This window comes from Lipotes vexillifer, unplaced genomic scaffold (assembly GCF_000442215.2).
Source record: "Lipotes vexillifer unplaced genomic scaffold, Lipotes_vexillifer_v1.1 scaffold149, whole genome shotgun sequence".
NCBI lineage: Eukaryota > Metazoa > Chordata > Mammalia > Artiodactyla > Lipotidae > Lipotes > Lipotes vexillifer.
In genome coordinates this window covers 1,349,514-1,357,229 of record NW_006779962.1, presented here as the reverse complement: position 1 = coordinate 1,357,229, position 7,716 = coordinate 1,349,514, and positions in this window count along the sequence as shown.

The following is a 7,716-nucleotide window of genomic DNA, read 5'->3' as shown; positions in this document are numbered from 1 at the left end:
GACTCTCCGGCTCTTCCCAGGGACGCCAGCAGGAGCGACAGCCTCCCACCAGGGCCTTCTGCCGGGGCCCCGACTTGTCGCCGTCCAGGCCTGGGCTCTGGCCCCTTCCCACCTGGTTCCTCCTTTGCCCCGGGTTGGTTTCCTGGAGAAGCGGAGTGGGAGTCTGCTCACTTGTGCTGCTGCTACAGAGGTCCCGGGGTGGGCTCCTGCCCCAGCATGGCCCCTCCAGGCCCGGAGGGGAGCCCCTAGCCCTGGCTCTGGTTTGACTTCCTCTTGTCGGAATTTCAGGAGCCACTGAGTTTCCATTTTCTGTGGTGGAAATCGGAGTGGTGATCTCAGGCTGCCTGCTTCACAGCCTTGCCCCACGCCCCCTGGACCCATCTCCTTAAGAACCCGGGTGTGGCCTGTTCCCTGCTCAGCGCCCCGGGGCTGCCCGCTGCCCATGGAGGTCCATCCCCTTTGCAGGGGGCACCCTCGGAGGCGGGCCGGGAGCTTGTCAGCGTGCTTGCCTGTGCCTGTGGGGAAGTGGAAGCACCCAGCTCACGGGGGCAAGGACTGACTGCAGGAGGCACGTAGCCAGGGTCCGGGGACGTCACGCTCTGCCTGCCGACAGTGCCCACTGCGGGCCTGGCCCCAGCAAGCTGGCGTGTGTCCTTAGGAAGGCCGTCTTCCTCTCTGGAGGGGCCACCTTTGGCCATTCATCCACCGTGTGGGTGCTGGGTTGGAGCCGGTCACCCTGGCCCTTCCTTTAGGGATGAAGGGTAAAGGGAAGGTGGCTGCTAAGGCCACTCGTGGGGGCTTGTGCCGCACGTGAAGATGAAATGCAGCAGCGACACACACACACACACACACACACACACACACACACACACAGATGCACACAGTGGCCAAGCTTGGTGTCTGGTCCTCACAGCCCTGCCAGCCTGGCTGAGCCTCTCCACTGGGGTAATGCAGACACGAGCTCAGAGAGGCTGAGTGACCTCCAAAGATCACCCAGCACTGCACCCCGACCTCTCTGAAGCCAACACAGTCTTTTCCGAGCGTGGCCCCAGATACGATTTGATTTCGATAACCGTGGCAAGGACTGGTCCCCGTCAGCCCCCACCATGTCCTGCTTCCCCAGAATGCGGGAAACTACAACTCCCAGCCTCCCTTGCACTCGAGCTGGGGCCGCGGACTGACTCTGGCTGGTGACAGCCACATGGCATGTGCTCTGGAGGCTCAGGGATGGACGGATGGAGATCCTGGATCCCTGTGGCCCCGCGTGGAAGGGAGAGGCAGGGAGGAAACCCGGGCCCTTAGTCCACTGCCCTTCCTCGTAAAGTATCAGAAAGATTAATACAGCCCACAGGTCTGTGGGTCAGAGACAATGGTTGCTTCACACGAGAGGGGTCTCTTCCTTGGAAATGAGACGTGTCCAGAAGGTGGGTGGCTTTGACCGAGCTTGGAAGGTCAGCGCCAGGCCCCACTGATTCCCCAAGCCAAGCAAGAATGCTTCCCGATCCCCAAGGCTCGGCTGGCATGGGGCTGTCATCTTCTGCCTTTAAAAGACCCCTGCGTTGGCAGGTGCCTTTTGGAAAACCCCGTCTCCCCTCCCGAGCTCCGTCCTGTGCCCTCTGGCAACCTCGGGGACATCTGGGCCGATTTCTCTCCCAATTTGGAACTCAACCATTTCACATCCAGAAAGGGAGACCAAGGCTCCAGTGCAGCTCACTTCCCTGATTTATAAAGTCAGCGATTCCGCGAAGCTCGGCTGGCCAGTGTTTTATGTCGCCCCTTTTTATGCGCTGCCCATTTTACGACTTAAGGAAGAGACAGGAAAGTGTGAACTTCTCCCCACGTTGGAAATCGACAAGCCCAGCATCTCAATCAATACAACCATATTCTGCTGACTTTGAGACCAGGCTGAAATGTCATCTTGGGGTGGGGGAGGGGCGGGGGGGGCTCTGGCTGCGGGGGAGCCCGGTGGGCTTGTCTGGAGCCAGAGAGATTTCTCAGCCGTGATGCTTATGTTATCGAAAAATGATCTGGCGCTGTACGCAAACAGATGGTCCCAGCGTAGGGCCATGCCTCTTGGAGGAGCAGTGCCGGAGAGATTGCCCCCACCCAGCCAGGCCCTGCAGCCTGCAGGTTCCCCCTTAATCAACTCAGGGGGTGAGGCTGCTGGAGACTCAGATTTATACACTATGGGGGCTGGGAAGGAAATGGAGGTCACCTCCCTTGCACAGAGGGCACGTCTCCCCGACACCCCACCTCTGCTTGCATACCCCCAGTGCCAGGAAGCTCACCACTGGGCTTCCTGAAACCGCTCCCTGAACCTGCCAGGCCCCTTGCTGGCTCCATCTCTTAAGACTGAAGCGGTCCAATCCTTCCTCATCCAGCAGTGGGGAGGCTCCCGAGACCGGAGGTGGCCAGCCCAGCTCCTGCCCAAGTCACGGGGCTTGTCAGGCCATGGCTCTCTGCTGCTCCCTTTGATTCCATGCCCCCTCCTCCCCCCACCTCTCCCTGTCCTAGCTCTGGGCCTTGGTTCCCTTCACCACACCTGACGTGGACCCTTTCCCCGCATCTGAACTCACCCCTGCCTCCCTGATCCCGCGGTGAAGGCTTGAACTAGGGCCTGCCGTCCGAAGATGCCTCACTCCACCCTCCTGCTTGGACACCTGCCCATCCCCAGGGCTGGGGCCTTGCTCCCTGCTGCCTGCTGAGGGGAGGCTGTGTTTCCCGCCCTGCTACCCACCCCAACCATGGGTGGGCCCTCCTGTCTCCGCATCGTCAAACCCTCTTTCCTCCTCTCTGCAAAGACCCTGCCTCTTCCTGCATGGACCATGCTGGGCCGCGCCCTCCCTCGTGGCCCCGTTTGGGCTCTGTGCACGGTCCCATCCCAGTGGCCCCTCGGCTCCTGACTCCGTGGGCGTGCTCACCCCCCAGCCTGTGCCGCCCTGGTGCTGGGTCACGCCCTTGACAGCCCGGGGCGGCCCCTCCTCCTGAATCCTGGTTCCAAGCCTCCATCTCAGACCTCAGGTCCTCGGACGTTCTCACTCTGAAACACGGCCACTCCCCTGCTCAACCCGCTGGGTTTTCTGGACTCTGTCACGGCCCGTGCCGTCGGGCTGCTGTCCTCACTCTCCTGCTCCCTGGCCCTGCCCCCCAGCAAGCCGTGTCTTCGTGGACCAGCTGGGAGTACCCGGAGGAATGGTACCGTGGGGCATGGTGCTGTGGCTCTCCTTTGGATTCTGAGCGCAGATTCCAAACGGGCCCCCAGCTCGGCCAGCGCGCCAGGTGTCTCCCTGCCTTTCAAACTTCCGCCTCCTCTCCCTGGAGTCCGACCCCATCCTCGTCCGTCTCCTTCCACTGACATTGACCTTGACTCAGTTCACTGAGAAACAGGAACAGACAGGAAGGAAGTCCTGTTGTCCCCCCAGAAGGCCCTATCTGCCTATAGCCCCTGCCGTTCCCGGCCCCCATCTCGGGCCGGTTTTCCTGTGTCCTCCCCTCTCGACATCCTAAGTGTCCTTCTGACTGCCCTGCCCCCAGCCCTTCCTGCACCACCGGCTTCTCCTGCTCTCTGATGGTGCCGCGAACATGCCCCACCTCAACAGATCTGCGCTGGGCCCACCCCTTCTCAGCAAGGCCCCTTGGAGGGTCACCCACGTGGGTCTCTGCCTCTGGTTCTTCACCTGCATCTTCTCACCCTCCCTCCAGGCTCCAGCCACCTGCTGGCTTCCTTTGGCTTTACACTCTCCAGGTCTGAGTCCATCCTGGGGACTTGGATCCAGCTGGGCCGATGCGCCTCCGAGAGGGTGCCAGCCTCCTTATCGCCCATCCCGATTCGTCCGGGCCCCTCGACGGCATCTCCCCGTTGCTCCTTCCGCCTCCACCACCACGCCTGGTGTTTGTTGCTGAGTCTATCCCCCCGACCATGCGGTAGGCCCACGGAGGGGGGTCCTTGCAGTTGCCTTCACCACTGTGTGCCCAGTGCCTGACGCGGCATCAGGCACATAGCTGGTGCTCAGGAAACAGTGAAGGGTGGAGCGTGGACGGTGTTTGGATAACTGAGCTCAGAAGCAGATACTCACGGCCCCGATCAACTGACACATCAGAGCAGCCACAGAATAGCCATTGCCCAGGCCCCGAGCACAAGCCTCTCTGCTCAGACACCCGGGTTGGTGGTTCTTTGTGTTCTCCATGGCTCTGGACGGGGCTTCCACGCAGCAGGTGCCCGTGGATGGAACCCCTAGATGTCAGAACAGAAGGGCCTTCGATCTTGGAGCTTAGAAAGGGAGTGAGGCTGAGAGAGCCACGGCCTTGCCTGGGCCCAGCAAGCCTCTCCTGGACTGGAGAGACACTGACCCACCCCTCCAGGTCCTGGGCATGTCCGTCTCTCCCCTCTCACGCTTGTGTGTCGACCAGGAGTCGTGCAGAGATTGTCCCACGTTCGAGGGCATATGTGCCACCTCGACAACTGTGTCCCCGTCTTCTTCCCCAGGGCGGCCAGACCCAGTGTCCCCACCTCCCTGCCCTGCAGGCAGGGCAAGTTCCGGGCCCCTGAGGGCTTTGCCTGGCATATTTGCTAACCGATGGTTTTAACACCTGCACCCTCGCTCTGCTCCCACTTTCCCACAGGGGATGCCCCCATCTTGGGGCAGTTAAGAGCTTGGCAGGCTGAGCTAAAATGACCTGTGGGTGGGGCCGGCCCCAAGCATGCTGCAGACCCTGAGCCGGCAGCACCCATGTTGGGGTGGCTGTGTAATAATAGGGGTCTTGCATTCCAACAAGGCCTCTGTCCCCCTCCTTGAACGATTTGCCTCAAGGCCCGTTGGTGAGATCCCTGGCTAGGCCCCATCAGGCTGGTGGGGGTCACGGCGTGGGCTTTTCTGGGGTCAGGGACATAGTCTGGGGTCAGAGTGGGGACGTATGTGAGGGGCTCACAAGAACGGAATGGAAATCTGACTTAATCCATTCCAAGGAGATCTGTGGGGCACGTGTGATGTGCCGGCCTCGGTGTGAGGCCCGGGGACCAGGCGGTGAGTGTGTCAGAAGGGCCTCTGTCCTCCAGGAGCGCGTGTGATAAAAATGGGGACCTGGGAGGTGGGTGTCAGCCTGCAGAGCGGAGCTGGCTGAACCTGTTTAGAGCAAAACAATTTACGAATATTGTTCTCGAGACAGCCGGTGGCATCTAATCAAATAACATTTCCCTAACTCACCGCTAATTTGTTCTTAAGATCAACCTTAGGAATCCTTCCGACTCGGGATCTATTTTCTGATTCTGTGCACAGCCCAGGTTCGTCGTTTCATTTGGCTGTTCTGAATAATTCACATCCTCCAAGTTGCTCTGGCTCCTACTGCTGGGAGCGCCGAGGGAGAGGCTGCACGGGGAGGCGGGGCAGGGTGGAGAGCGGAATGGAGTCCCCCCCAACCTCCTCTAGCGGCCCCTGGGGTTCTGGGCGATTTCCAACTAAGCAGGAAGGGACGTGACTGGCCTCCGCTTCCCCTGGAGGAACTCGGGGCTTTCTGGGTCCTTCTCTTCCTTTTTGTGTCGTGGCCCAGCTTGGAGATTTGAGAAGCAGAAAGCTGTGCAGAGACCCCACGCTGAGGGTCACGAAGAATCATCACCGGATGGATGCCCCCAGGTCCCTGAGCCCCCGTGCTCAACAGGACGGGCATGTCCGAGAGGGGTGAAAACTTCTCATTTCCAGGGACTCAGTACTCAATGTGCATCTCTCTGGAGGTCTGTTCCATTGGAATGGGGAACTGACTCCGGCCAGATTCTGATCTGCATTTGGAAAGCCCGTTCCCGACTGGACCGCCGTTGTCCCCTCCTCAACGTTAGCATGTGCTAGGAGCACACCTGTCATTCATGCATCAGCAAGCGTTCACTGCACACTTACTATGTGCAGGCCCAGGGCTGGGCCCTGGGGATGCACGCAGGTGGACCTCTCCCACGCTGTTATCTATGGGGGGCTGGACACACAGACGCCACAGCTGGTGTCTGATGGACGCACTCCTGTAGGCAAACTGACCTGCAGGCAGAGAAGCACTTGGCCGTGTGAGCATCGGGGGCCAACGTGCCAGGTGGAGGCGACAGCCAGCGAGAGGGCGTGAAGCTTCAGCTGCGTGCCCTGGAGATGGTCACCTGCAGTCCGACATAGGCAGTGTCCCCTTGAACACGTGGCCTCGTGGCTCTGAGACGGGCTGTGGCTCTGGCCATCGCTCTGTGGTCTGGGAGGCTGGTCTGTGAGCACAAGGTGGTCAGCACGCCAACCTGCCGGCAGGAGGTACCCTGACTGTTCCCACCTGAGCCTCCCAACCTGGGTCACAAGGACTGCCGTGACGCTCAGATGCAGTCGTGACCTCAAGGGCCCAGCCTGGGGCCCAGCACCCTGGGCTCCGAGGAACAGGCAGCCAGGCCAGCCAGCCCCAGCGCCCACGTTCAGGGCCCCGCCTGGGAGCTACCTGAGGGCTGGCTGCTCAGATGTCCCTTGTGGTGACCTGAGGGTGGGTCCTATGGGGATCCCGCCCCTCCGGGGTCAGTGGTGTGGCCACCGTCACACCGCTGCCAGCAGTGGAGCAGGGATTTGGCCAGGTCACACTGGCCTCCAGCACCTACTACCTTTTTCACTGTCCATAGAATCTCCCTTGGTGTTAAGTTTCCATGTCCCTTTTGGATTCCTTTGTAAAGATGGCTCCCCCTGAAAGCCCGTGCTGGGCAAGAGAGCGGGAGAAGGTGGGCACCTAAGAGCAGGATGGTTCTTACCCAGAAGATCACCTTTCAGATGACTTTAAGCCTGTATTTATAGAACCACGGAGGGCTGGAAGAGTCTACCTGAATTTTTCTGTTATTTTATTGCGCTGCCATGGGTGAAACCAGCTGCTGGTTTTGTATCCGAGAATTGGGGCCTCGTGACACCTCTGGAACCGTCTTTGTCTCCTCTGCTGGACTGAGAATGCCTTGAGGGCTGGGTGTCAGCATGGAGCTCGGCGCAGTAACTGAATTGCAGGGCTCACGGCCCAGGGCGGCCTTCACGCCAGCCTTCCCGGAACTGGTGCAGACGGGCAGCCTCCTGGGAGGAAGGACCTGAGAAAATTCTCCTTCTGGACACATCATGTCTGAAGCTCCGAGATACACAGGCCAGGCCTGGAGCCGCTGAGCTGCAGGAAAGCTTTAACTGAATGTCTCCTTTCGTGGCCCTTCCTGAGTGAACATCAGCTCCTCTGAATGACCCGTTGCAGCCGCTGTTTGTCTTCTTTATTACGGCCTGCCACCGCCAATATAACCGGGACGCCGGCGCCCGCGCAAGTGAGATGAGCAGCTGCTAGGAGAGCCTGTCCCGCTCGTTGAAGGAGATGGCGGCGGGAGCCAGGAGCTGGGTGGAGGAACAGGGTGGGCGATGTCGTGGGGAGGTGGGCACCCACGCGGTCTCTGGCCCCTTGGACAGCCTGGGGGTCTGTGCTCGTGTCGCTGGTAAAGACGATGCTGTTCAGGAGATCCGTGGGTGGGGGCAGGGGGAGGGCCTCCAGGAGTAACCCGAGATTCAATAAGCAGAAATGAAACAATGAGTTCGTGCCCGGCAGCATCATTCTCCGCGACCTTATTTTCAAGCTCATGGTGGGAAGAGGAAAAGATCAATAAGGAAATTGCGGTTTCTTTTCAGAGTCAGCTGCTGGAGCCACCTGTGTTGTCACAGCCCTCTCTCCAAGGCCGGACAGGGAAAACAA